The following is a 24,755-nucleotide window of genomic DNA, read 5'->3' as shown; positions in this document are numbered from 1 at the left end:
TCACGTAAATGCCTATAACTTTATTATTTTTTAAGCAATCAGTTCAAAATTTTCCAGAAGTATAGCTTATTCTTAGACCTTTCCAACGATCTATTAAGATTTTGAAAATTCTTTTTAAAACGGAAGTTATGGGCGAATGTCGAAAAGGCGGCCCAACCACGACGACATTCCCCTATCAAAAGCAAGAATGAATTCGGGTTTCACGATTAAACTTCAACCAAAAATTCCCAAAAATCTTAATTTTTTTTGCGTAATTAGAAATATCTTTGCTTTTTTCGATACCCCCCTGCCCCCGCCCTCCCCACCTCCCTTTAGTTGTCTAGCATCGGAAGGACAAAAATTTTAAAAAATATTTGTAATGGTCTTATTTTGTTCTGCCTTCTCTACTTTTCAGTCACGTTCTGTTTTTCATTTCCGCTTCATCCTGTTTTCGTTTTTGGCTTCGGTTTTCATTTTTTCTTCCTTTTTTTTGAATTTGCTGGTCAGTATCTTCTCTTTTTCTGTTCTTGTTTTTCCATTTTCTTGATCCCGTATTTTCGCGTTTTGTATTCCTCCATTTCTCGTTTTCTGTTCAGTTTATCCTCATATTCTTCCTCGTTTCCTTTGTGGTTTTATTTTTCTTTCCTTTTATTTTTCTTTCCTTTTATTTTTCTTCTTTTTTTTCTCTTTTTATGCCCTGTTTGCGAATGAACCTAAACCAATTTGATGTCTGTGTTAGGGAAGTGTGCAAGAAAAAATGATGAAAGTCCCTTATCCAAACATATCGCAAATTCTTTACGGAGCGATGATTAAACCTAGGCGAATTTGATATCTGTGTAGGAAAAGTGCACTACAGCTGTAGTTTTCGGTTGTAATACAGTAATGTTCCGTTTTTGTCAGCCACATGTTGAATTTTGGGCTGACAAAATGGGGAAACTGACAAAATCGGGATTTTTTTTTTCAAAATTCAAGGCTTTAAACCTTGCAATATCGAAGACTTTTACTAAAAATTTAATTTTAACCCTCAATTGATCAACCGAAAGCTCAATGAACCGAACACAGCATACTGACCGGGAACCTTTTTTGGTGCACATTAGCTTTGAGCCGGAAAACTTGGTTTTAGGTTGATGGGACCTTTGGAAGACTTTCTAAAAATTAAAAGTTGTAACGTCCAGCGGAACTCAAGTTTTGATTAATCCCCCTAAAAGTCCAATAAAAGATTTATTTTTCTTCAGTTTCAATAAGACACATTGATGTGTTCTGCAAAGTTTTACAGCATATTATTACAAGAAATTTTGCTGAAGACAGTAACCTTCTATCTCTTCACCGAAGATAGAAAAATCCTATTTCTCATAAATGAAAAATCGTTAAAATCAGTTTTTCTATTTTAGCTTTTTTTATAGTTGTTGTATGAGTTTTTCCTCTTTTACAAAGTTGTGCAAATAATAAAAATTCACAACATTGCTGAACATAGCATACCTTTATCTTTACTTGTTTAGGAACTATACAACTTGTACTAAAAAAAATACCCAAATTTTGACCCCGAATTACTCGCAAGAAGGCATCATTTTATTCAAAAACTCTCCCCAGAGAATCAGAATAGTTTTAACCAGACTGAAATGTTTTATAAATCATGTTTAAAAGTACAAAAGTTAAACAAAATTTAAAGGCTGACAAAATCGGGATAAAAAGCTGATAAAATCGGGGGTAGACAAAATCGGGAGCTGACAAAAGCGGAACAATACTGTATCGATAATTTCTACAAAAAAGCTGCATTCCAGTAGAATCAATATACTGTAAACGTACCTTTTTTTGCGCATGCTTCCTAATTCTGCGCAACGCATATGTTTCTTAAAAGTTATAGCATTCTCATATGCATTGCTCTATGTACATACATATATAAACGTGGGGTGCGCAGAATTTGGTACCTTGCGCAGCATAAGGCGCGTTCACTTGTTACCGTAACATTTGAAAAAAGTTTATGTTTCTTTAAAAAAATTTTTTAATAAATCACGTAATTGCTTATGACAATGAAACAAAAATTAAATGAGTCTTAAGTCTTCAAGCTATCACAGAAAAGACAATCGTCTGTAGATAAACCAGCCCTTTTTCCACCTTCAACACTTTGAAACAATACCAAGTTCAAGCGACATGTTCAATACTAGCCATTACACCTGTTTAGTCCAAAGTTAAACATATCGCGAGCATCGCAACTTCCGCATGTCGTCTTGCTTGCCGGCCCTCCCCCCTCTGGCACTGGTGGCCCCAACAGCACCACACATTGTGCATTGTGTGCTGCTGTGGAAGTTGTTACCGTGTGACACAATTTTATCTTGTCCTGGAGGCGCGCGATAGTGGTGCACCTTGGCCGGTTCCATGGTCGGTCGTATCGTAAACCAACCTACCGGCCAGGCGACCAGGGGGCGGTGCAGGGGCTCGTGCAGTTCGGCAGGCAGGTACTAATCTTCCTTTTATGGACATGGCAGCCAGTCAAGATATGCAGAGTAGCAACATGACAAGTATCATAACCAGCCAACATCAACAACGGGGAAAAATAAAACAAAACAAAAAAAAATGCATTCACTTCTCACACCTTTCGGGGTTCGAAGCCCCTGCGGCGGTGCTGCGCTGTCGACCTACTGCCGGGAAAGAGTCGACTCGAGGACAAAGAGACGGTCCGGTCCGGTCCATCTCTTAGGTGTTTGTTCCGAAATGTTTCTTTGTTCCCGTGTTGTAGCTACACATATTGCAACAGGGGCACGCTGCACGGAAAAAGGCGTTTCGACTACTTGTCACTTGTTATGTTGTTCATCCTTATGTAGTTTGGCCTTTGTACGTGGCTGTGAACCGGCCAAGTAACATCATTTATCAAGCGATTCGAAATTTGCTAAACAAAGACTGCAGAATATTATTAATTGAAGAATAACCGAAGAATTTTCGATGAATATTGACAGATTTTTGATGGTTTTCAAGACTTCATGCATTAATTATTAAAATGTTACGTTCCGTATTAAAACATCTGTTGCATAGCACTGGACACTGAGCAGGACTACGAACGGTGCTGCGTTGGTGAAACTTGTTCGTGGCAGGTTTCGAAAATGCTAGGCGTCACCATTATTTTTATCATATCTCTACGGGATCTTCGGAGGTGTCTTCTTGCTCGATTGCTATCACACCGGCCAACCGCACCAGTTTGTGATATGTGGTTGTAAAATTTAACGATAACACTGTCACTTGAGAGCCGGACTGGTTCCCGACCCGAATGCCCTCGGGCTTGGAAGTTCACATTTACCTACGTTCCATTCGTTGGTCGGTCGGTCAGTCGTCCGAAAGTAGACCCGCCCTGGCCGTGTGGCTGGTTTACGAAATGAAGCAATATTTTTTAAAACGCTGACAGCCCAACTTCACTGGGAAATTTTTCAACAGCTTGAGTTAGGCTTCCCTTGCTAGATGGGTTAGAGGAACTTCAAAGGATAGAACCATGCGAAAAACTTCGATTAAGTTTTTATTGCCTTCCAGTAGAAGTACGCTCGTTTTGCTAGGGGCAGGTGCGAAAAAAAACTGGCTTTTGGTGAACTGTTAAGAACGCCCTGCCTTTGCCGATTTTTACTTGCATTGCTAGCATCATGAGATGGGGCTCAACTATTCTGGTGCGTCTCTACGACACGGGACCGACAACTGGCGCACCCAGCCTAAGCGTAAGCGGAAATGATTAGTCCCTAATGGGATCGGGCATCAGTATCTTTCCTCTCGCACGATGTAGTGACGCAATTAGCCAGTCGTAAAATTTAATGCTTTTGTAATTGGATGGCTTCGGTGTGTTCAAATGGTTAGAGCGGCGACAGAAGGTCTATGCTTCTAAGTAATGAAAGTAGTTTATAAAGTTTATAAATAAACTGGACGGGGCTCAATGATGGTCATAGCTTGACTGGGTTAGCTGAGTAAATAAAAATATGTGGACCCTACCAGATAACACAGAATATAACGTTTTTGCATATTTTGGTTCATAACTACCAGTGTGGCAAGCTATTCCATATAGATTCTACCCTCTATATTTATTCGCGACAGATACGTATTTTGATCAATGATTATTTTTTGTGGTAAAATAACAAGTTCTTCACATAAAATCCATCTAATTCGACAATTTAAATTGACACATCTTCGAAAACATAACTTCCCCAGCCCTAGCCCTAGCCCTAGCCCTAGCCCTAGCCCTAGCCCTAGCCCTAGCCCTAGCCCTAGCCCTAGCCCTAGCCCTAGCCCTAGCCCTAGCCCTAGCCCTAGCCCTAGCCCTAGCCCTAGCCCTAGCCCTAGCCCTAGCCCTAGCCCTAGCCCTAGCCCTAGCCCTAGCCCTAGCCCTAGCCCTAGCCCTAGCCCTAGCCCTAGCCCTAGCCCTAGCCCTAGCCCTAGCCCTAGCCCTAGCCCTAGCCCTAGCCCTAGCCCTAGCCCTAGCCCTAGCCCTAGCCCTAGCCCTAGCCCTAGCCCTAGCCCTAGCCCTAGCCCTAGCCCTAGCCCTAGCCCTAGCCCTAGCCCTAGCCCTAGCCCTAGCCCTAGCCCTAGCCCTAGCCCTAGCCCTAGCCCTAGCCCTAGCCCTAGCCCTAGCCCTAGCCCTAGCCCTAGCCCTAGCCCTAGCCCTAGCCCTAGCCCTAGCCCTAGCCCTAGCCCTAGCCCTAGCCCTAGCCCTAGCCCTAGCCCTAGCCCTAGCCCTAGCCCTAGCCCTAGCCCTAGCCCTAGCCCTAGCCCTAGCCCTAGCCCTAGCCCTAGCCCTAGCCCTAGCCCTAGCCCTAGCCCTAGCCCTAGCCCTAGCCCTAGCCCTAGCCCTAGCCCTAGCCCTAGCCCTAGCCCTAGCCCTAGCCCTAGCCCTAGCCCTAGCCCTAGCCCTAGCCCTAGCCCTAGCCCTAGCCCTAGCCCTAGCCCTAGCCCTAGCCCTAGCCCTAGCCCTAGCCCTAGCCCTAGCCCTAGCCCTAGCCCTAGCCCTAGCCCTAGCCCTAGCCCTAGCCCTAGCCCTAGCCCTAGCCCTAGCCCTAGCCCTAGCCCTAGCCCTAGCCCTAGCCCTAGCCCTAGCCCTAGCCCTAGCCCTAGCCCTAGCCCTAGCCCTAGCCCTAGCCCTAGCCCTAGCCCTAGCCCTAGCCCTAGCCCTAGCCCTAGCCCTAGCCCTAGCCCTAGCCCTAGCCCTAGCCCTAGCCCTAGCCCTAGCCCTAGCCCTAGCCCTAGCCCTAGCCCTAGCCCTAGCCCTAGCCCTAGCCCTAGCCCTAGCCCTAGCCCTAGCCCTAGCCCTAGCCCTAGCCCTAGCCCTAGCCCTAGCCCTAGCCCTAGCCCTAGCCCTAGCCCTAGCCCTAGCCCTAGCCCTAGCCCTAGCCCTAGCCCTAGCCCTAGCCCTAGCCCTAGCCCTAGCCCTAGCCCTAGCCCTAGCCCTAGCCCTAGCCCTAGCCCTAGCCCTAGCCCTAGCCCTAGCCCTAGCCCTAGCCCTAGCCCTAGCCCTAGCCCTAGCCCTAGCCCTAGCCCTAGCCCTAGCCCTAGCCCTAGCCCTAGCCCTAGCCCTAGCCCTAGCCCTAGCCCTAGCCCTAGCCCTAGCCCTAGCCCTAGCCCTAGCCCTAGCCCTAGCCCTAGCCCTAGCCCTAGCCCTAGCCCTAGCCCTAGCCCTAGCCCTAGCCCTAGCCCTAGCCCTAGCCCTAGCCCTAGCCCTAGCCCTAGCCCTAGCCCTAGCCCTAGCCCTAGCCCTAGCCCTAGCCCTAGCCCTAGCCCTAGCCCTAGCCCTAGCCCTAGCCCTAGCCCTAGCCCTAGCCCTAGCCCTAGCCCTAGCCCTAGCCCTAGCCCTAGCCCTAGCCCTAGCCCTAGCCCTAGCCCTAGCCCTAGCCCTAGCCCTAGCCCTAGCCCTAGCCCTAGCCCTAGCCCTAGCCCTAGCCCTAGCCCTAGCCCTAGCCCTAGCCCTAGCCCTAGCCCTAGCCCTAGCCCTAGCCCTAGCCCTAGCCCTAGCCCTAGCCCTAGCCCTAGCCCTAGCCCTAGCCCTAGCCCTAGCCCTAGCCCTAGCCCTAGCCCTAGCCCTAGCCCTAGCCCTAGCCCTAGCCCTAGCCCTAGCCCTAGCCCTAGCCCTAGCCCTAGCCCTAGCCCTAGCCCTAGCCCTAGCCCTAGCCCTAGCCCTAGCCCTAGCCCTAGCCCTAGCCCTAGCCCTAGCCCTAGCCCTAGCCCTAGCCCTAGCCCTAGCCCTAGCCCTAGCCCTAGCCCTAGCCCTAGCCCTAGCCCTAGCCCTAGCCCTAGCCCTAGCCCTAGCCCTAGCCCTAGCCCTAGCCCTAGCCCTAGCCCTAGCCCTAGCCCTAGCCCTAGCCCTAGCCCTAGCCCTAGCCCTAGCCCTAGCCCTAGCCCTAGCCCTAGCCCTAGCCCTAGCCCTAGCCCTAGCCCTAGCCCTAGCCCTAGCCCTAGCCCTAGCCCTAGCCCTAGCCCTAGCCCTAGCCCTTGCCCTAGCCCTAGCCCTAGCCACTAGCAGAAATTGTGTGATTTCTATTATATGTTTCTTGTTCAATCACGAATGAGTAAAAATTAATAAAAAGCTGCCAAGTCAAATATTTTCTTCGTGATCGCCTTGCTTCACAAGCAGGGAAATACACCTTCTGTTTACTGTGATTCGATTACCTTATTTTTAGAATAAAAAACTGATACCTTCGTCCCAACAGATCGTGAAAAAGTGATAAAGTCCTCTTAACCTAACAAAACTTCTTAAGACCGCTTTAAACTTAGACCAATTTGATGTCTGTATTAGAGAAATGTGCCAGGAAAAGTCTTAAATCTGCTCATCCCAACAAGTTTTCTTAGGACCGCGATATTCACTTCAAATATCTCAGGAAAAATATTATCAACAAAATATTTTTCACAAAATAGTTTACGGTGGTGGAAAACCTCAAAGAAAAATTCAAAAAAACCATGTTCGAATTTTAAGAAAATATTGAAAATAAGTTTTTAATTGCCAATTCCTAATCTTTTAATGACAAAAACTTCACGATCGTATTATGTTTTGTTCCTGAGTTATGACCGGAAACCTAACGATTAACGACGGCACATGAAGGATCCGTAGGCGGAATTACTCCATGCTACATTACTTGACTTCGTGGCCCCGAGTGTGTGAGCCGTTGGTCAGCAGTTATCCGAAGTTCAGGTGTCGGAACTTCGATGTGTGGAATTTTACGGAAATTCACGGGAGAAAAAAAGATAGAATAAGACTGCCAAAGACTAACAAACTGGAAGGGGAGAAAGATGGAAAGACAAAATTTCGAATTGATAAAAAGTCGAATAGCGAGAAAGTCAGATATACACGAAATCTGATAAACTTTATATTGGAAAAAGACAAATCAGAACAGTAGAAAAGCCAGAAAACAGAAAAAAAGAAAGCTAGAAAATATAAAGCCAAAAAGACAGAAACGTGATAGCTACGAAGGCAAGAAACTCCAGATAACGGTAAGACAAAAAAGAGTCAAAGAAACAACAACGAAATGACAGAAAGGTAGAAAACCGAAAATTCATAACACTGGAAAGATAAAAAGTCAAAAGAAGAGAGCCAGAAAAACGAAAAGCCGAACAGACTAAAGGGCAGTACGAATGTCAGAGACAGAAAGGCCGACGAACAAATCCGGTCTTATTTTTAAATAGGGTTTTTTTCTAATTCCCATCGTAATAAGTAAAGCCATTCTAATTTTCATCATTTGTTGGATGGATTTAATGAATATTCCAAAAGTTCTTGTGCTGATTTGACTAAAACACACTTACCTTCCGATCCGTGAACTTTGAAATCTCTGAAAAGCGACTATTAAAGCATATTACTGAAATTACGCAACTGACTTTATTTCTAAAATTCGTCGTACCGTTTTAAAATCCGTCCAACAACATTTTTCATCGTCCGAACTAAAAATCACAACAATGTTTACGAAGCTAACGCGCATGTATTTGTGTGGGACGACATGACAAATATTATTCTACAAAATTTCTGCAGGGCAGGCAAGTTTTCCTGGCTGTAGAATAACGACAATGGCTTGCGAGAGTTATTTTCATTTATGAATGACGGAAATTAAAACGGCTAGTCGACATTGTCTTCTTCGTCGCACGAAAAAACGGTAGGACTTCTTTAATGATAAAAAGCATTTAAATAGATCTCAGCTCACTTTGATTGATCGCATGTGATAGACAACAAACTAAAATATTAGGGAATAACTAGTTTTGCATTGTGTGTCATAAAAATGCTGATATTTTTAATAATTTGTGTTGGATAGGACGGGAATAGGCAATTACGATGATGTAGCAACATACCCTAGGTAAAATCTGTAACCGCAAAGAATTCGAGTGAGTCCTTACATCCCTATGTCAATCTGACAGAGTAACTTTTACACGATTTGTTTACATTTGCAAATAGGACCAGCTTAAACATTAGGCCAGAAGTGCAGAGAAATAGAAAGACTACACGGAGCGAAAAAGCTCCAGTTTGTTTCAAACAAAATGATTGTTGCTTTAAGCCTCAATAAAATATTTTTGTAACAACCTGAAAATATTGTTGTTTCAAAATGAGATTCTGTTTGAATCAAGAAAATAACAGTTTTGAATTAAATGTAAAGTATTTTTAAATTTGAAGTTAACATTGATATAGCAATAAATATTTTCATTTCAATCATACATTTCAGTTTGAAACAAAACGAAATTTTTGTTTGTGCGTAAAACAACCATAAATATGGTTGAAACTACATTTTTATTCTCCGTGTAGGGAACAGACAGAAAAACATGTTAAACGATAGAGAGACTGAACTATAGAAACATAGAGAGAATGAATCAAAGAAAGACAGAAAAATAATAGGCCGAAAAGGTAAAGAGAACTGCAACGGTCAAAATATCGGAATGAGACAGAAAGACAGACAATTAGGAAGGAATGAAAGCTACCCAGGTAACCAATAAGCATTTCCAATGCAATTTAAAAGCAGGCCAATAAGCATTTAAGTTGCCTTAAATGCTACTTAAATGCTATTTTGGCAAAATATGCGGCTACTTTACTGCTAGCCCTCTTATAGTGCTGACAATGCTTATTTGCAGCTAGTTACCAACAAGAAGAATTTAAATAGAATTGTAGATGCCAATTTACAACAGTTATGCAGTCAAAAAGCTGATAAACAACAACCTGCAGTATAAAACGCCAGGGATGCTAATAAACGACAGATTTACTGCTTATTTTAATGCTTATTGGTTACCTGGGTATACTAGGAAATTTGGGTATTTTTCAATATTATCGTATTTAATGATTGATGCTTGGTTCCGGCCTTTCCCCTTTATGCCTTGTATCCTCTGAGATACTATCCACACCATTGTTTTATTACTTTTTTCTACCGTTCTTTCCGTCAATTGTAAAAACAACCGTTATAAAAAATTTATAAATCCCTGACCTCATTATTGGCCCTTGACCAGCAAACAAGAGTTTGGTATATTTTACATAAGTTAACTCTTATTATAAAGCAAATATATCACGAATTCATGCTGTTTTAGTAAAAACCAAAAACATGATTCGTCGTTAATTGCCCCGAACAAGATGATCCTATTAGATCTGCAAGTGCCTGCCCGTCAGCTTGTGATGCAAAATGATACGGAACCAGGGTTGCACAGGACCCTTTCACGCGCAAAACTTAACGAAGCGATTAACCCGACGCTGTGTACTCAATTCTAGAACGAACATTTTCCAAATTTCCCCTTTCGCAATTCAACCACTGAAACCAAAACAAACCCCCGTTAGATTAAATTCTCACGTTCTCACTGCCATCGTTCAATATGATATCCTTTTTCATGAGCATTAAAGTCGAAACCGGCCACCAGACTGTCTGGGAACAGATAGCAATCACGCTGAGAATTCGAAACGAAATCAAACTTCCACTAGCGACCGCCAGGCTGGACTGTTCACCGACTAGTTCCCATCCAGGTTTCGTCGTATTATTCGCGTACTGCGCATGTCTCAGGTTTCCCCTCGTTTCGGTCCCATCATCGGTGAAAACCCCTCTTCGGTTCAATGCAAGAACCAGTATCGAAGTGTGCGCACAATTTTTGTCACCATCGCGTAGCTCGTAGCACTAGTTTGCCCGGCACGCGGGGGTAAAAATGGGCGTGGTTTGCGTAGCTCGTACAGTCAGCCGCAGCAGCAGGGGTGTGTGCAAGTGCAAATGTGCGGACGTCAGCGGAGTGTGTTGTTTGTTGTGCTGTGCTGTGCTGTGCTGTGCTGTGCTGTACCGCACACAGCTTGACTTGACAGTGCGGAACCTCTCTAGGCGATCGCCCCGGTACGGCCATCGATGGCGAACGGCACGCCAAGGAAGGTGGTGTGCCCCGATTACGGGATTCGCACAAGCAAACGCGGCGGCCGCTGAGTTGTTGGTGTTTTAGTCACGCGGCGAAACGACCCGGTTGATGGTGTGCGTGATCGGTGTGGTGTTCTTGTTTTTTTTCCCTCAGCACAGCACATTTTCTGGCGGAGCTGTTTTGCACAGTGAAGTGTGACTAGAAAAATAAGAATCAAGCGGCGTGTTGTGAGTTTGTATGCTGTGTGCAGTGTGTTTTTTTATTCATGTGGTAATCAAACTGATTTCTTCTAAGATATCGTTAGCCTCAGAAGTTAGTAGTAGGGGCGCAGCAAGGAAAAAGCAGCACCACGGAAGAAGAAAAAAAGAATTGGTTACGAAATAACATGCGCGAAACCGTGCGAGAAACATGCAAAAATGTAGGGGGAAATTCTCCCGAAGAACAGTGCTCTGCGGGTGGGAGAGGGTGTACTGCGGCCAGCCACGGGCTAGATGACAAATGCAGCGGCAGTCCGGGTGCCAGTCCATCATCAGAAGTCCTTGCGAAACGAATCGTGCGGAAGTTACCGCCAACGCAGTTCAGTGTAGAGTTTCCTGCCGAAAGCGCCGAGACTCGTGGCTGGTAAAATATTGTTACTCAAAGGAAGCGTTGTTGGCTCCGTGGAAGAGGAAACTAAGTTAATGACAGTTATGGCGGCATCTCCTTTGATGGGATGTAGGCTTGTGCAAAAAGTGGCAAATTCTCGACAGTGGCGCCACTTTTCGAACTCGGCTGCCATCCGGTGGAAAAAGAATGAACCATTCCCAGCGAAGAGGAGCGAAACTTCGGTAAACGTCGGTGCCCTGGCTGTTGCGTGCGGGAAAGATCGAAAAGCCACGTGGAAGCTGTGCAACAAACCACTCTTTCCGTCAGCGCCCTTCAGCTATCCCCGGGACTGATGATAACTGTTCCGAAGTGAAAGCGACTAGCCCCGGCCCGGTTGATATGAATCATTCGGTGTTGATGCGCATTCGGTTATCGTTTTCGGTGTTTTGACTCGTTCCACACTCGGCGGGACGGCGCGTGTGAGTGGTTTTCCTGTGAAATGCTATCACTGATAAGCGCGGAGAGCAGCCCGGCTGCTACAGTGTGGAGCGAACCGATAAGGGAGCACCCCGGCCAGAAAGGTTCCACTGCCCGGCCGGCCGGACGGACGGTCGAACAAACGGACGGCTGCGACAAGTGAATGACTTGTTAATATGACAGTTCGACGAGCCACGGAACAGCGAGGCAGAGAACAGAAAAAAAAGGTTTGTTATCGCATTTTGATTTATATTTACTCCGATTGACGTGAATCGCGCGGGACGATAAAGCATTGATTGCGATATGTGAGTCTGTAACTATCGTTGGACTAGACGACGAGGACGATAGGGCTTACCGGGAAGGTCATACCGACTGTGCGCGGTGATAAGCCCGTGCTTGTCGATCTGGTGAAGGCCAGTTCGGGTGTCAAGTGCAGACAGATATGGGACGAGGCAATCGACGAAGAGTGACAGTCCGGGGAAGGATGCCTCGCCAATCGTTCTGATGACGAATTAGCGGTATGTTTTATCTCGGACTTATGCTGTATTGAAAATATGAGTGATTAGTTTAGTATGAATGGTCGATTGATTCGTAAATTACGAAAAAAAATCCGAGAACCGTATTTGTGCACAATATTTTTGAAATGCTATTGGGTTGCATCTAATGTTACGTGAAAAAATAGCTTTGTTAGACTTCCGAAATTACTAAGGAATTGAACTTCAGAAGTAGCTGACCTAAGACTGGGTCTATGTTCTCAGCTACATGTTGCTTCCCTAGTAGCACAGTTGTTCTAAACTAGTTGTGGTAACCGATTAATGACTAATTTCAGTCATAAATATGTTGCAGCAACCAGAAATGACAAATGTGTGCTACTTGGGTTGTTGACATAAAATCAATTTAAAAATGGAAGAGAAATATCTTTGGAATTGGACAAACGTTAGATTTTACACTTAACCCTACTTACTTTGAGTTGAACATCAACCGGCTGTCTAATGCACAAAGCGATTGAATAATTTGACGATTCTATCAGAATCCTCAAATACTCTGCTTTAATTTTGAACTGTTCCATTTATGCAATATTGTAAGAATTCTACTAAAAATTAAATTTTAACCCTCAATTGGTCCACCGAAAGCTCAATGAACCGGGCACAGCACACTAGTCCAGAACCTTTTTTGGTGCGCATTAGCGTTGAGCGGGAAAAAATGGTTTTGGGTTTATGGAACCTTTGGAAGTGTTTCTTGAAATTAAAATTTCTATCGTTCAGCGGAATTCAAATTTTGATTAATCCTCCAGAAAGTGCAATAAAAAATTTGTTTTTCTTCAGTTTCAATATAACACATTGATGTGTTCTGTTAAGTTTTACAGCATATTATAAGAAATTTTGCTGTAGACAGTAACCTTCTATCTCTTCAGCGAAGATAGAAAAATCCGATTTCTCATAAATGAAAAATCGTTAAAATCAGTTTTACTATTTTAACAGTTTTTGTAGTTGTTGTATGATTTTTTCCTGTTTTACAAAGTTGTACAAATTGTAAAAATACGCAACATTGCTGAATATAGTATACCTCTACCTTTGCTTGTTTAAGAACTATACAACTTATACTATAAAAATACCCAAATTTTAACCCCGAATTACTCGCAAGAAGGCATCATTTTATTCTAAAACTCTCGCCAGAGAATCAGAAAAGCTTCAAGCAGGCTGAAAAATTTTATAAATCATGTTAGAAAGCACAAAAGTTAAACAAAATTCATAGGCTGACAAAATTGGGATAAAAAGCTGATTAAATCGGGGGTTGACGAAATCGGGAGCTGACAAAATCGGAACATTACTGTAGCGATGAACAGTGCGAAACAGCACATTTTATTACACGCCATACTTTTTACATCTTAATTTAGTTATTCCAGCTTTCTTATATAAATCACTAAGGAAACTTTATATTGTAAAGAAAAAATGATGCTATTTTCGTTTTTCTTACAATTTGATGCAATGATGTAGGTACAGCAAGTGATTTTTTAATATGTTAGCTGTGTTAGCTTATTCAACATTTTCCAGACGTTTATGTAGAGTAATTATAATTATTGTACCAGTATTGCAACAGCAGCTAGTAGCGAACACAACCTGCTGATAACGATATTTACAGGGTGCGCTACGGAAGTGACTTGATTGCTGTCAAATTAAGTTATTCTGAAGACTGTATTCGAAAAGGTGTGACTAACAAAAATGGTCTCCAAAATTAATTTCAATTTTCTTCAAACTTTGGTCATCATGTTATGTTTGTCGTTCCGGTTTGGTGTCTTCCGAACCATGACGACTTTACCAGCCGGGACTTCGTTGAATGATGAATTCCTAGGGTTTTTTTTTCGATCAGTGGGAGGCACATTTTTTGTGAAAGGCACATTATACTCGTAGCTAGATTTAGACAAAATTTTATCAATTTTTACACACATGCTAAAAAGTTAAACACCAATCAATGTATCTCACACTTAACACATAAATGCATACTAGACAAAATGAGATCTGAAAGTAACAATAAAATGGAAGCTTAAGCTTGAGATTTTAAAGTGAATTAAGTAATTAGATCAGTTGATCTGAGTTATCGTATACTTTCAAAATAAAATGAACTGCAAGTGATATACAGGGGACGTATAAAATCAAAGTGATGCGTTATATTACGCCAGAGTAAATGCGATTTATTATCGAGGAAGTGATCTGGAGGCTGCTTTGAAGTCATCGGTAGACAATACCACATAATAACTCTCGAATTTACCACACGCAAATCTAATGGATTATTCTCGCTGGGTCATTTTGCAGAGCAAGGTCCGAACTAAAAATATACACCAGCCTCCAGACACTGACGAAAGCAATTATTTGTGATTGAACTAAAATACGGGCAAGTCACATTTGGGCTGTTTGCAATTCGTTTTTTTGGCTATCTCATTTAATTATTTAGTAACTAGCTGTAACCCGCGTGCGTCGCCACGCGTCTAATTGAGAGTGAATCCGTATTCGAGTGAATTCGATTCTGTTTTAGCATGCCTATGAATCTAAGTTGGTGCGAGTAATGAAAGGTTAAGTCAGTATAAACTGTATCAACTTGAACTTTGGCACTCATAATATTTACGCAGGACGATGCAAATCGTGCATTAAATTAGTTTTTACGAATCGCCAAGGAACGGATCTATGTTGTAATGTGCTCATATAAATCTGGCTGGCTGCAAACAGAGTGTCTTTCAAGATAGTCTCGAAGATCCTAGATTCAGCACACAAAGTGGTTATTGCTCTGTAATTTGCGACATTATATTTGTTCCCCTTTTTAAAGATTGGAAACCCATAATTTCTAAGAGGTCAGAAAATATTACTGGTGAAACGATAATTTTCCATGACCATAGACAAGGCAAATGCTTATTTTCACTACGAATGAACAAAAATTATTTTTCAACCCGAATTTATGACCTTTCGAATGGGTTGTACGTCCAGTTCAAGACCCTGTAGATAAAAAAGCAGGGAGTAGAAATGAAAACAAAATTGTATCGACTTCTAAACATAAATTTAAGTGGTAAGCTGGCAATCATAACCAAGCAGAATTAACCTTGAATAGAAGCAATGGAAATAGACTTTGTTTTGACTGTGTTGAAAGAAATCAACAAACTAGAATCTTGTCACAATAAATCTAACCTTTCTAAATTGATTTCAAAAACATCTGCCATAAATTAATCTTTGAAATATTAAAGAGTTGAACAGTACGTGAAGGTCCAAATTGATTGATTAGCTCGATATTTGCTTCTCTTTCATCATTTCTTTTTAGAGTAAATTTACATTATAGAAGACATTTTAGATATTAGTTGGCTTATCAGTAATAGCAGGTATACGAGCAAAACTTACATATAACTTCTGCTTGTGAAAAGCAAATCACCATTGACAAGTCTGTTGGAGTCAATATAATCAACAAAAAAATTGGGAGAAATTAAATTAAATTTTGTTAAGCAGCAGATCAAGTAAAAAACTTTTCTCCAATTTTTCTTTCCTTTACTCGTAAATTCTACTAATCCGTTCGAAAATAATTATTCTCAACATAATCATTGCCTAGCCTCGTAGTTGCTCGATACTCTTATTAACGACTTTGAAGTTATAAGCACAGACAAACAGACGAGACACTCGCATTAATTCCATCGTTCATGCAAAAAGTACTCATTGTTCAAAACAGTATGTTTCGCAACATGACCACACCGCCGCGCTCGATTGTTGCTTCGAGTTTTTAGTATGAAACCATACACATTTAAAAAAACCCTACAAAGTATCTTATCTTTGCAACATGCAAATAGAGAGTGCTAGTGTGCAATGTGTAGGGCGATGATTTTCAAAGCATTTTCTTATATGTGTTATGTCAGTTCGTCAGTGGTATAGTTATATAAAAAAAACCAGAAGAACAAGAAATAAAACTCAGAGAGACGTTAACTCCAAGGTTTTGCTTTTGTAGAAATCAATTTTCTTACAAGTAAGAAAAAAAAACCGAAAGAAATGTGGTCCTGATAGTGTGTAACAAAGAAGAGAAGAAGTAAGAAAAGTAATTAATGCGGGACACTCTGACACCTGGGACAATTTATCCAAATCTGCAACGTCTGGTCAGTTTAGGTTAGATACATTTGATACAGGCCAAAGAAAGAGAGAAAGGGCTGTAGCCAAAATATTGTCGAGGCTGCCTTGATCAGTGCTCGAAAAAATTGACAGACCTGTATGAATGCAAATATGAAATGCATTTACTGCGCATACAGTTTTAAGCCTGGTAGTATTCCTTTATCTATCAGCCTATGGACATGACTACTGAACTGCTAACAGTGTTTGTCTTTCGCAGTTTGCTACCCTTCAAAACAATTCATTCATGAATTGCAGTCCTAAGTGATTGCTCGACTAACCAGTTAGTCAATTTTCTTGCTTTTGACTGGTAATTTAGAGCTCTAAGTTTAGTGTTCTAAACTGTCTGCTTTTTAAAATCAGCCAAAACCTGGCTGAAGGAAATTAATTAAAAGTTCGGAGCAATGTTTACGTTTATTCATTATATAATAATTATAACTATATGTGCGTCAAATTATAAATTATAATTATAATCATTATAATTTCGTTTGCCGTTGTCGGAAGTTCAAAATGCATGAATGATTCACATTTGATTTCATTTGCGATTGTCGAGAATGAATGAATGAAGGTAACAACTCGGTAACATGGTAACGCAAGTGATTCGCTTGAATTATTGGTTACAGGTTGACAATGCAGAGTTCATTTCATCTGAACTAGAAACAGCGAAGAATGAACAGTATGTTCCATCAATTCAGGCATATTGCATAAATTGAATTTGAGTTTTCTACGCACTCGTATCGTCGCGAAATGTCGTCTGCCTTTAAATCGCCATTAATTCGTGATAATCGTGATTCGTAAAAATCGGATATTTTATTCTTCATGATAGTAATAAACGAAACAGGCACGTTCCCGGGAAAATTGTGGATGCTTTCTGTAGTGATACGGTTGCCATGAGGCCAACTCTGATTTACTAAAATAATGTCAACTTCCTCTCACTTGCTGGGTTTTAATCAGGTGAATTTTGTAGTTCAAAAACTGCGTCGGATAAGCTAAAGATAGTTCACAACGAAAATCAAGCACAGATGACAGAAAAAGCAGAACTTCGATGCCCCGGCTGTAATGGTAGCTGGCTAGGTCGGGCCAAAACTTCACGGGACTTTAGTGTGATCATGGCAAGTCGCAAAATTATCTTCTGAAAACACTTCTCCTTGTAAAATAGTATTCATTCAAAGTTGCTCCTCTGATGAAAACCTATGTTTCTTTCCACAACTGCAGATGCCTTGCCAAATTTTTAATTTACGAATGAATTTTTCTGCGAAAACAAATTTGAACTTACCCGGAATATCCCCCTTACGTTTAGCAAAATAATATTTTTGACGCGAGATTTTTTTTTATTTTTTATTCCCTAACACTATCTGACTACTTGGTCTACATGATAAATCCACTTTACAAATTACGACACTTAAAACACGACACGACAAACGACAATTAAAAACTTCACAACTAAACTAATCGAACAATCAAACAGATGATACACATTGTTAAAACAAACACACATTTCACGAATAGGTTCGTTTTGTCCATGCGCGTAGGCAGGCGTAGAAAGTCTGTTGAACGCAGAAGTCTTGATGTGGCAGTCATGTGGCAGTCGTGTGGCAGTCATTTCCCCAAGATGTTTGGATGTCACCACAAAGCAACTTCGCAATAAACATTGCTCGCAAGTCTCTTCTTCTTTTCTCCTTCTATGTTCAGAAGCTTGCAACGGTCTTCGTATGGGAGAAGTTCGAGTGGATTGACCCACGGTAAACGCCTTAAGCCATACCGTATAAATTTTGGTTGTATGGCGTCATATCTAGTGGGCCAGATGTAGGGACTCCAAACTACTGCAGCTGTTTCAAATATCGAGCGCACTAACGTATAGTATAGTGCTCTCAGTCAATAAGGGTCTCGAAACTCTTTGGCAACTCGCATGATGAAGCCAAGATTATGATACACTTTATTTATCGTGGCGATAATGCACCTGAAATGTTAGCTTGGTATCCAAAAAAAAAACTCCCAGATCCTTCACAAAATACTCCCCCTGAATTGGTTGACTGTTTATCAGGTAACGATGCTCAGTTGGAGATTTTCGTCTGGTGAAACTTACTACCGAACACTTTGCGACACTGATGTTAACCCTGTTGTTGACGCACTAACTCGAAGAAATATTCATGAGCTTTTGCAGGTCTTCGCAATCAGCAGCTGAACGGATAACCTTTAATAGCTTAAGATCATCAACATTTACAATTTTACATCCTGAAGGAAGTGCTGAACAAACATCGTTAAAGTACAATGAGAAAAGGAGCGGTCCACGGTTGCTTCCTTATGGGACGCCAGATGTGCTTTGAAAACTCTGAGATTCAGTATGGTCAAGCTTTCCAGAAAGATGACGGTCTGACAGGAAAAAGTCGAGCCAGTGAACAAACGGCTCCGATATCAAGATATTTTCTTACACAAATGTAGCATTTTCTTCATACTTTTGAGGAAAAATACGGATAAAATTATTCGTCACTGTTTCAAAGAAATTCTCGAACTTTTCCTGTAATGTGGGTTATTAGGCGGCGCACACTTCCTTCGTCCATCGTTTTGGCCATCTTCTTCCACCAGGTCTTCATCTGATTAATGTCTTTGACAACTTTTCCCTTTGCCTTGAGTCTCCTCTTCATGATTGCACAGTATTTCTCAATAGGCCGAAATTGGGGGCAATTGAGTGGGTTAAGGTCTTTCGGAACAAACTAGACCCCTTTTCTGCATACCATTCTTGAACGACTTTGTTGTAATGACAGCTCGCCAAATCTGGCCAAAACATCACGGGATGGTGGTGGGATCGAATGACCGGCAAAATTCGTTTTTGGGGACACCCCTTTTGGTACAGTTCCGACGTCATTGTCTTATTTGCAACGAAAACAGTCGTTTTTCGGCCACAGCTGCAGATGCTCTGGCAAATCATAAATTTTCGTACAAATTTGTCGGCAAAAACAAATTTAAATTTGCTTGGAACATCCCCCCGAGCCGTTGCCAAGTAAAATTTTTCTCTTTTCGGGCCGAGCACGGATTTTGGCCACACTATTCTGTTTTATGGTTCGGTTTGGCTGTTTGCTAGCTTGATACGACTCGATTCCTTCCCGGAGACGAATTCTCCTTACGGTACTATGAACAGCACCGAATTTTCTGGCCAAATCGCGGTCCAACAGATTGGGATTCCTCTTGATGGTCTTCAAAATCTTGCCACGCAGTTTCCGGTCGACAGTTCCACTGCGATGATTAGCTAGAGGCTTCCGAATCGTCGTCAATGTTTCCTTATACCGTTTGATAACGCGCCATACGGTATTTCTGGGCAATTTCAGCTGCTTAGCTAGCCTAGATGCAGACCACAATGGAGTTTCCAAATAACTGTACAACTTTTCCCGTTTTTCGACTTCCATGTTGTTTGTTTACAAAATACAGTTGTTTTGCGGAATGTCAAAAATACATTGGTGAAGCTAACGAAATTTCCGACACGTGGGCGCCAAGAACTTCCGTCCACCAAGAGCGCAACAATATGAAAAAAAGTTTGTTTCAATTATAAATGAAGCAAGCTTTACAGACATACACACCTTCCCTTTAGTGATGTACTCTGCTTTACCGACCATGAAGCCTCTAGTCGGAGCTAGTTTTTTCCATGTGTGGACTCATCACTGCGACCATTATAGTTGATCTATTGTGATATCGGGCGGGTGTTTGCTGTATGACCTGCACTGCATTTCTTTTTGCTATAATCGCTATTGAGTGAGCGATATGCTTATTAAATTTTATGCGTGCTTGTGTGTCTTGGGGTTTACCCTTCCTTCAAAGCTTGGTCTACTTTACCCACTTATTTCTCGCTGTCAGTACTATCCCATATTATAGCCGTCACTGGCGAGGACTCACTTGTACCTCTGACCAGTACACTTAACTATTGGAGGGACATTTGCACTGTCAAGAGGCTACAGAGGTTAAATATAGAATTCAGCATTAAGAAAGGGTAAATAGAAGGGTCTGAGAATAAACCCATGCTAAAGTCACTTGACATCAAATGGCTTGATTCTACTAAGATTCGAACCCACGACCACTCGCTTGTCAAAGCAGACTCGATAACCTTGCGGCTACGGAGCTCCCGGAGCTAGTTATAAGTATGGTACTGGCTCGAGGTGCGAATGAAGCCTCCTCCTGTTCGAGGGCAGTCTCCGTACTTAGCACTCAGAGCTCTCAGCAAACAAAAGTTAAATGCCGTGATGCTTGGCTTCCATCAATTTACAATTATTCATTCTCTGAACGTTTCTTTCAGAAGATCGATCATATCGCACACCGTGTGGCATGTTGCACCGTCTTGTTGAAACAACAGCTACTCTACACTAGGAATACACAATTGTAGACATTTAAAGTTGGTGATTAGGGCCTATTGCGATCATCAGTAACTTTTCCTTCCGGCCTGCATCATTTTTAAAGAAAAACGAATCAATGATTCCGTACCTAACTGAGTTTTTAGTAGTTGAGCGGATTCAATTTTTGTAAGAGATCAATTTCGTGAAAGAAGCAAACCTCAATTTTTTCGCAGAGCCTTGCATAGAGTGGATTGTCAAGCACGATGCAAAATGGATTCATTCGGGTCTTCCTCGATGTTTCTGACAATACGTGTTGAAACTGTAGCAAAAGGAAAACAAAACCTTGAGTATAAATGTTTTTAAGACTTAATCCTTCTTTATCAACAGACTTCGCAACCGGTAATTAGGGTACAGAACAATTACAGGACTAGTGCAAGGGTCCTACTGACTCTAGCAGCAATGCCCAGCCGAGATTCGAACCGACGACAACTGGCTTTGCTGGACCGGCATCGTACCTCGAAGCCAACTGGGCGGTAAAACTATTGCATAGTCGATGTTCAAATTAATTATTGGTTTGATGGGCGATTACGTCGTACAGTACACTATGGGCAAAATCGAGCAAACAAACGGACGCAATTAAGATACGGCCTGCTGGCTGCTAAAATATAGGTGATCTTATGTAAAATTTTCTGGAGAATCGCGTGGTGCCAACCCCTTTCCTGTTTGTCATCGGGAAGTGTCCCATTTTGCTTATTTTTCCTTATTTTTAACATTTTTTCACACTTATTGGACTACATCCAGCTAGACCTCGTGAAACTAAACCTTAAAAACCTGATATTTTTGTGTAGAAAAGTTCGCAGAATCAAACAGAGTTTACCCTATTTAGTTTAGATCACATTAATTTTATTGGTTGAGTTCCCGTTTGGTATTGTTGTTGCAGTTGAAAACCGTAATAATCGACGTGCGACATTCGGTTTTATTCTTGTTCTGTGTGTCGCAACTACGTCGCAGGTGGTGCGCTGTATAGCGCATCAATGTGCGAACACAGCGCACCACATGCGACGTAGTTGCGATACACGTTTTTGTAAAAGACCGCGAATCTCTTAGACCTTGACTTGATAAGTTATCGCATATTCAAGCTTTAAATTTCCATAACTGCACGAGCCCATGGGGTAAAATGGGGCAAGTGAATTTATGGAATCAGTGCTTCATCTTAAAGCTTAAGTCGAGTACTACAAACTTGTATGGGTTCCACTTGTCCCAACCACCCAAATGAGAGTATGGCAAGCATACGTTTTATGCATTTCGCGTTCGCTATAGGCTCGATACACGTCCGTTCTTTTGTGTTAATAGATAGATGATTTTTTCGGCAAAGTTATAGAAAATATAAAGGCAAACAACTTTGCTGAAGAAATGACATTTCTATCTCTCTCGAGTGCAGAACTACAGAGCATTTTTCTATGAAATTCTCTAAAAATTAGTTTTTCATACTTAGCTCATGTTGGTTGCATTTTACAAGAATATATGGTTCTAAGCAGTTATTGAAGGACTCAAAATACATGGTCTTGCAGAAAATTGAAATCTGTAGGACCTTTCCTTACAAAGTTATCGCTTTTGGCTCGTGTAGTTAAGGAAAAATAAAGCTTAAATAAGCGATAACTTTGTAAGGAAAGGTTCTAGAGATTTGCAATCTTCTGCAAAAACATGTGTTTTGAGTCCTTCAATAATCGCCTAAAACCATATAATCTTGTAAAATGTAACCAACATAAGCTAAGTATGAAAAATTAATTTTTAAAGAATTTCGAAAGAAAATGCTCTATAACTCTGCACTCGATAGAGATAGAAAAGTCATTTCTTTAGCAAAGTTGTTTGCCTCTATATTTTCTATAACTTTGCCAAAGAAATCATGTGTCTATCTACTAACACGAAAGAATGGACGTGTACCAAGCCTTTCGCGAACGCGAAACACATAAAACGTATACTTGCCATACTCTCATTTGAGTGGTTGGGGACAAGCAGAATCCATACAAGTTTATAGAACTTAACTTAAGCTTTAAAATGAAGCGCTGATTTCATACATCCGCTTGCCCCATTTTACCCCATGGGTTCGTGAAGCTATGGAAATTTAAAGCTTGAATATGCGATAATTTACCAAGTAAAGGTCCAAGAGACTCACGATCTTCTGCAAAAACGTGTGTTTTGAGTGCTTCTATAATTGCCTAGAACATTGTATTCTTGTAAAACGCAACTAAGAAAAGATAAGTATGAAAAACCAATTTTTAAAGAAGTTTTTTAAGAAGATGTCCAATAGTTCAACACTCGATGAAGATAGAAATTTTATTTCTTCAGCAAAGTTGCTTGTTTTTACATTATTTACAACTTTGCGGAAGAAACTATGTCTGTATTTCCTTACACAAAAAAGTTATTTTTTTTACTTTCATCATAGTAAGCAATGACCAACTTTTGGCAGTTTTAGATTAACGTGGGATATTTATACGAACAAAAGTGCTGAAGACCGTAAATGATAAAATGAAATCAAAAGACACTTGGAAAAAAGTTCCACTTTTCGCCCTTTTGGACTACTGGGCGTCGCCCGTAAAATTGACGAAGAGCGTAGTAAGGCTGTCGAACTGAATCATGAGTTTTGTAAAAAAAAGCCGCACAATTTACAGTAGTTGTTTGGGCGTCGGTCTATTTACAATGACATGACCAATCAAATCCTTACAAAACTGCTGAGGGTTGTGAAAATTGCACACTTATCAAAAAGTGTTGCCTATTTAAAGTTTCATACTTCTATAAAAACACCTTTTAGAAACTTTTAGTAGAGTAGTAAACCACACTCAGTGTGCTTTTCTGATGATCAAATCTTTCATAAGTCACTAAGGTTTGAATAAAAAGGTAGAAACACTAAGGTCTTAACATTTACTGAGTTCCACACATTTTCCTTTGAAAAAATCTGACAGCATCGAACTTCGGTTCTAACAATGAGCTAAAAAAATCGAACCCAACCAGCCATATCGGGGATGAACTCTCTGTTTGGTTGTACACGCATTCATCCAGTACCAGTACCAACCAGTACCGGATGGGCGGGCAGTGCCAAACAATTAGTTAGTGCAGCAGGGAAGAATCAGTGATCCTTGAAAGACATTTTGGTCATTCTTATATTTGGTTGCTGCAGCCAGCCGCGGACGCATGCATTGCAAGCATCTTGGAGGCTTTACAACGGGGGCTTTTCTCCAAACAAAACAGCAATCCGCCGATGGCGACGATGACGGTGGGCCACGGGCTCCGATCGTTGAACTTTGTTGCCGGCCAAATCACGCTGCCGGCCGGGCCGAGCTGATTTGCAGCGCAATTGCTTTTGACAAGACAGCAGCAACAAAAAAACAAAAATTTAACGCGGCGGTACGAGTGAGACTAACTGAACTTGTGTGGGTACAGGTTAATTAAATTTTATTATAATAATGATAATGGGTACACGGGTTGAGCTGAGAAAAAAGGAACACGGAAAAGAGGAGGATTAAGATGAAGAACAACAGAGACGGCATGTGTTGGTGCGATTGCCTGACGGATGGGTCAGCGGGCAATCAACAGGCTGGCTGGCACAGGTCGAACAGAGATAGTCCCGAACGGACACCTAACTCGGTCGACGACGGTTCGAAGATAACGGGGCAAACGGTTTCGAGCCGGCTGGTCCGCATTCTCGCTAGGAGGGCTTCAAGGGATCACCACAAATAGCCTCTAATTAGATGAAGCGTGCGCTTTCCACCCTGTGTGTGATGATGTTAGGAAGGAGTTGATTGTCTTTTTATATTTTTTTATTTTTTTGGAATTACGACAGACGAACCAGCTGGAAGATAAATTGCTTTAGATCGAATGTCAGTTTTATTCGACGTGAATGGCGTCAGGATCGCTCTCTCTCTCTGTAAGCTACATGACGAACAAAACATGATGTTTCAGGTTTACGATAACGGAGGTAGGAAAGTTGATAATAAATTGTTCGAATAATTGCAACAACACGGGTGGAGCTAGCGTTTAGCTATGATCCGGGCTCAAAACGATCGAACACGCAGTTGTAGTTGGCCAACCTGCTGAACCGGAGCGAATGGGAAGGTTAATTGAAATAAATGTACCTCACAGGGAGGAGAAGGAACTGACCACTGGAGTGTAGAAAGTGCGCTGGCTGGAACCCTGCGGCGGAAATGAGGAAACTCGAGTTGACATAAACATCTCGTCTCGAATGAGCGACATAAAAAAATCCAACGAATTGTCCAAATTTCTCCGTTACCTAAATTCCGACCGGGAACCGCAGGTTTAAAAACAACGGCTGGCTCCCGAACGATTACACGAATTCCAAGCCCTGAATACTCGAAAAATTCTCCACAGCAAAGTCACGTCCACATTGCAGCAGCCCGGTTGTCGAGCAGAGTTGAAATAAAAAAAA

This window comes from Sabethes cyaneus, chromosome 2 (genome assembly GCF_943734655.1).
Source record: "Sabethes cyaneus chromosome 2, idSabCyanKW18_F2, whole genome shotgun sequence".
NCBI lineage: Eukaryota > Metazoa > Arthropoda > Insecta > Diptera > Culicidae > Sabethes > Sabethes cyaneus.
Note: the sequence above shows the minus strand (reverse complement) of the source record.